Source organism: Mytilus californianus, unplaced genomic scaffold (genome assembly GCF_021869535.1).
Source record: "Mytilus californianus isolate M0D057914Y unplaced genomic scaffold, xbMytCali1.0.p SCAF_12, whole genome shotgun sequence".
Classification (NCBI taxonomy): Eukaryota; Metazoa; Mollusca; class Bivalvia; order Mytilida; family Mytilidae; genus Mytilus; species Mytilus californianus.
The window spans coordinates 29,228,391-29,233,994 of record NW_026262604.1 but is presented as its reverse complement, the minus strand read 5'-3'; the positions used below and the strand labels follow the sequence as shown (position 1 = coordinate 29,233,994).

At 35.7% G+C, this 5,604-nt stretch overlaps 1 long non-coding RNA gene across 1 annotated transcript; it reads left to right on the top strand.

Moving 5' to 3' along the window:
• The first annotated feature begins 1,712 nt into the window (after positions 1 to 1,712).
• On the top strand, positions 1,713 to 3,547 carry LOC127721659 (uncharacterized). Its single transcript, XR_007991382.1, has 2 exons — positions 1,713 to 1,844; positions 3,228 to 3,547. It is a non-coding gene; the product is annotated as an uncharacterized LOC127721659 (long non-coding RNA).
• Positions 3,548 to 5,604: the final 2,057 nt, after the last annotated feature.

Here is a 5,604-nt window from a genome sequence, read left to right as displayed (position 1 = left end):
TCATTTCTACTCAACTGATTTCCACTGTCTCTCATCCACTTGTTAGTCACTTCAAACATACTATTAAAAGCAGGTAGTATAGTTCGACTCGTGGCTCCATAGTTTAACTGCATAATATTCCCACCTACAGGAACTTGGTTCAGTTTGAGCATTATTTGACTAAGGTTGAAATGTTGAGAAAGTTGAATGGATTTAACGTATATGAACCACTAGAACTAGCGGACTCTGTAAAAGCTATAACGCAACGAGTCGGTCGGAGTCCGTTGAACAAATTATTGTAATTGAAACTAAGACTCCCAGCAGGTATAGAAATAAGGCGCACTTCTGTTCTGGTATAGGGATATCTAGCATTTGTTGTTTGTAGTTTCTGCGCATGTGCCATAATGACAGCAGGGTTTAAACGTATTTTGCACACTTTTAACACTATGTCATCGATGATGACTTGAAAATTTGGATCTTTTTCACTTGTCATCAAAGCAAACTCAGGTCTTGAACGGTAAAGTTTAACATTAATAGCTACTTGATTCAGCATGTATCTGTCAAGACTACATAAATCATGAAATAACGGACCTTCTAAATCACACACTTGACTTTGAGTAAAATACTGTGCGCGATCGAATAAGGAAGAATTGCCACCATTTTCTACATTACTATCATCAAAATGTCCTGGTTGATCTTTTTTCCATAACTGGCTAGTCAGCTGAGATTTTTTTGCTTCAGATCCAAAAGATAAAAGAGTTTGTATCATTGCCTTGTATGGATAATGTGTGGTAGTTGATGTCACCAACTTATTTTGTAATGTTATATCAATCTGTGAGAACATAGAATGTAGAAAATTGTTAACTGGACCAACATACTCAGTAGGTTTTAGACTGTCTCCATTGATATGTTTTATTCTCGCTTTTACATATAATTTTGTTTTTCTCAAATCTATATACTCCAGTGAATTTTGGGCTGCAATGTTAAATTCTACTGGTGCAGTTCCAGTTAGCTGTGCTGTTGACCTATGCTCATCATAATACACTGAATCAATCGCTGTCTGTGTTGGTGGTAATGAAAACAGATCCAAACCACTTGGTTGAGCTTCTTGGAACCCATCTAACGATAAAGCAGCCATTTACTTGAATATGTCTTTGAAGGTTTTCACAGAGCTTTGCAGTTTTTTCTTGTTGTTTTTGTTTTTCGTATGTCTCTTCTTGTTTGATGCTTTGGTTGTCTTTCTTGACTTTTTGTGCTTAGTCAACTTTTTGGTGGTTTTACTGGGCTTTTTGGAGGTCTCGTTCGTTCGACGTCTTTTGGAAGAACTGGCATCATAACTAGATGGCTTTCTTTTTAATGTCTTTTTCTCTCTTTCAACCATGTCCTTGGACATTTCATCCGTTTGATGGACAGGGGAGACAAGTTGAATTTTTACTTTCTCATCAGAAGGGGTTTTGGTTGGTATGCCGATTGGTGTAATGGATGACCTTGAGGTTCCAGTTAGAGACCCACCTCCGATTTGTTTTTGACCTTTGTTAGTATTGTGATGACCTTTTCTGTCTAGCTTCTCATAATAATTAATCCAGCTTCCTACATTTGGCACATACATCTTGTTCATTTTAAAAGAATGGAAACGATTTGAAGTGTAGTGTTACCGTTGCAGGAATATCTAAAAATGAAGTTAGATTGTTGTCACCATCAGTTATATAGACATCAATATTATAGAGGTCATTTATTTTTACAGGAACATAATGCGGAACTTCGAAAATGTTTGACCAGTTTCCCATAGAGGCTGCACTTAACCTTCGAAGAAGTGGCTTTTGTTCTCCATCGACAATAGATTCACCACAAATATTAGAATACAGGTAAATGGATTCTGATTTAGATATGCTACTTGAAATGTCTGCTTCAACTAAGGCAACTCTCCAATTTCCATTTAAAAACACAGGTGAATTCAGTTGAGAAGAAAAAGTATATGCTTTGTTGTTTGGAAAATAGTTCAGAGATTTTTCACTATTGAATGTTATGTAGATGCTCATCTTCAGGAGTCATTTGGATCTGTGATATCCTCTTCATTCAACCACTGATTATATTTATTTGGCCACCCTTCAAACTTAACTAACCACTGAACCCGTCCATTTCTATTACGTTTTCGAAATTTTTTTTCTACATACCACATAACATCTTTGCCCCCAAGGGTGACTGGGGAATAGAAGTATGGTCACCATTGGTCTTCCTCCGACCGGCAGTAAAACCCGTGCTAAAGTGGGGCGTCCGTTTGGCTGTGCGGGATGTACAAATTTGCAGCCACGTCCGGTCAGAATGGGGACGTTAAATCCGATGCCTCGTGTAAAGAGAGTGCCACGCTCTTTGCACGTTAAGAACCCTTGCAACAACTCTTTGAGGGGTCCGTAGGTGACCTGTTGCAAGGCTAAATTTCTGTCCTTATCCAATATACCCTCATTTCCCGTGGCAGTCTAAATTTCTCCGACCTTAATCCCTTAATCTATTACAGAACCTACCTATTGTATTTATTGTGAACTTGTTCTCGTCCTGAATATGCATGAAATATTTGCCACTGGACGTTAAGCAACCAACAATCAATCAATCATAACATCTTCATCCTTGTTCACTTTAACCATCTCTGATTCATAAAATAATCCTTTTATGGAAGTTCCATCATACTCCTTTATTCTATAAACCGGTATAGCCTGCATTCGAAATCTTTGGCTAACTTTAAAAATTTCTCTTGTGAAATGTTCATCATATGAACGGTCAAATAGCATAGAAATGTAAGAAATACGAACGAAGTCATTAGCCTTAAAGTGGTATGATCGAGGCTTTTTTGATGTTATTTTCTTTGGTTTTAAATACATATATGCCCATATATCTGCTTCGTTTGTTTTGCTGACGTCTTTTGGTTGGATATTGTTCAAGCTTCTATGTGGAGTAGAATTGTATACTTTAACAATATCTTGAAGTACATCCAAGTACCTATGATTTCTCCTCTCTGTGAAGTATCGATACATCATATTTTTCACAGTCTTGATAACTCTTTCAGCGTAGTTAGCCTTTGTTTCTGAATTCTGTGTAGTGAAATATTGTATACCTTCATTTTTCAGATATGATTTCATTATGTTGTTGTTAAATTCTTTTCCTTTATCAGTTCGAATCTTTTTACATTTTCTGTTACCAGCTAAAATTTTCTTCATTGCCTCGACTACAACTTTTGCTGATTTATTTTTCAGAACCTGAATCCACAGATACTTTGAAAAGATATCCACGACGACTAATAGGTATCGAAACTGACCGTTTTCACTTGCAATGTTTGACATATCAGCGAGGTCCATGTCCCACTGATCATCAATTCCAGATACAATTACACGTGTACGACGAAAAGAATGACGGAGTTCCTTTCTTAAAGTGTAACTGTCTTGACTTCGTAATAGTCTTTTTATCCTGGATCGTCCAACATTAGTGATTCCTTTGGATTTTAATATTCTGTATATTTTTTCGGGACATACATGTGTGTTTTTATATGTGTTTGATATTAAATCATTTATTCTATCTTGTGTGTTCATCTTGGATTTTTTTTCATTCTATGAAAGGTAAGACCTGTTCCCTTTGTATTTAAGGCTGATAGTCTTGGTTTGGTATTTCTACTGAAGTAAAGTTTTGAAAGCGAGAAGGAATTTAAATTTTACTGATACTTTCTTCAATTGAGATACCTAACCAATATGCACTTTGTAAAAATATAATAAAGAGACAAAAAACAAAATACAAGTAACTAACTTTTATTGAAATATCATTAGAAACAGTTCAAGCATCTCATTGTTCGTCTAGTAAATGCAACAGAGGCTTAATCAGGAGTGGTATTAATTTGTGATACACTAACAGTGCTCGTCTTTTCCTGCTTACACTAATTCTCCCACTGGCTAAAAACTGAATAGTTTTCCGAAACTCTCGAAGTTATCGTCTATGTACTATACTAATCATAAGTGTTACATGATAAATTTTATATGCAATGTGTGAAATGGTTCGAATTTGATCATCGGAACTCTCCTCAATCAATTCTTTTCTTCTTCGGGGTCTATCATAGTAAAGTTCTTTCAGGAAGGTTGAGTTTTCAAAAATACGTCTGTTCATGATGAGTGTTTCACATCAAATGATAACCAATGTTAATGATCGGTGTGTTTTAAATTAATTTAATTCGTTTGTGAATCTTTCTTCCAACAACACCAATCGTTTGCACCAGTGTAACACATTTTTGGTACTTGGTTTATGTAGAATGCACCAATCCTTTAATGTAGATAAAACGTAATTTTTATAGTCATCTGGTACATCCACGAGCTTCACTTGATTGGACATCTTCCTAACCATGTCCTTCTCCGCTATCTGTTTATAAGCAATATCGAAATAAATTTCTAAATGTTCTATTTTTGTCCACATTAAACAAGTGTGTTGAATCTGACTCGGGTGGTTTACTTCACACCCATAACAATGTTCTTTCACAATATCCGGTAAACAGTCTAAGACCATCCTAGCATACAAATATTTAAGTGTGTGATGCATAAGTTTCTCGGCTTTTTCAAATGTTGCATCCATAGTGTCTTCTCTCTACAACAATCAATCTGTAAATGAACGGAATTCGAGGATCTTCTTATAGTGTATCTCAGTCATTACGTAACATTCTTATTTCATAAGTATGTTGGACAAGGTTTTACTAGATACCATCTTTGCAAACAAACAATTTGGATCCCATTTTATATGTTCTGTTTCGATATCGTCTTCTTTAGTCCACTTTTTTAGAGTAATGTCACAATAAGAACATGTCACTCTATCCCCTATATCGGTGTTAAAAAAACCATTATGAGCTAGATCTTCTGGCTTTTGTTTAATCTGATCCGGCCAATTTGTATATGTTTGCATTCTATTTGTGAAATACATCATATTCAGATGGGCTGGTTTGAAACGGAGGATGTCTGAAAAGTAACATCCCGAGTCTGTTTCTAAATCCATGATTAATCAGTAAAGACTAACATTTACTTATATACCAGCACCACCTGAAGTCTCTACAATTTGTATAATTAAATCGTACTTCCAGTCTTCAACCTTTAATTCAACAATGTCATAAAGCTGCTTTAATTCTATGAATCTACTCAAACCATACTTAAATAATAAGATATATATCTGCCCCTTTTTTGTTGATAACAAAACCTGGTAATGTAACCTCAGAATTTTCATTTTAAAATTATTAACAACATATATCGTCAAAAATAAATATAGTAACGTAAAAAAAATGGATGCCGCTCACTCAAATAACAATTTAGACAAGCAAGGCAACCCAAAATTCTACAACGTGGACAACATGGACGTCATCTCAAACGTACCCTGGTTACCAACCAATGTTGCTCTACCTTGAAAAAGTCAGCAACGTGCAAACAAAAATGGACGACAAACATACCCCTGGTTACCGACCAATGTTGCTCTACCTTGCAACGTGGAAACAAAATGGACGACAAACATAATCTGGTTACCAACCAATGTTGCTCTACCTTGGTCAAAAGTATGACACGTGGACACAAACATTCCACCATCACTAGCACACTATTTACATAAGCTGCT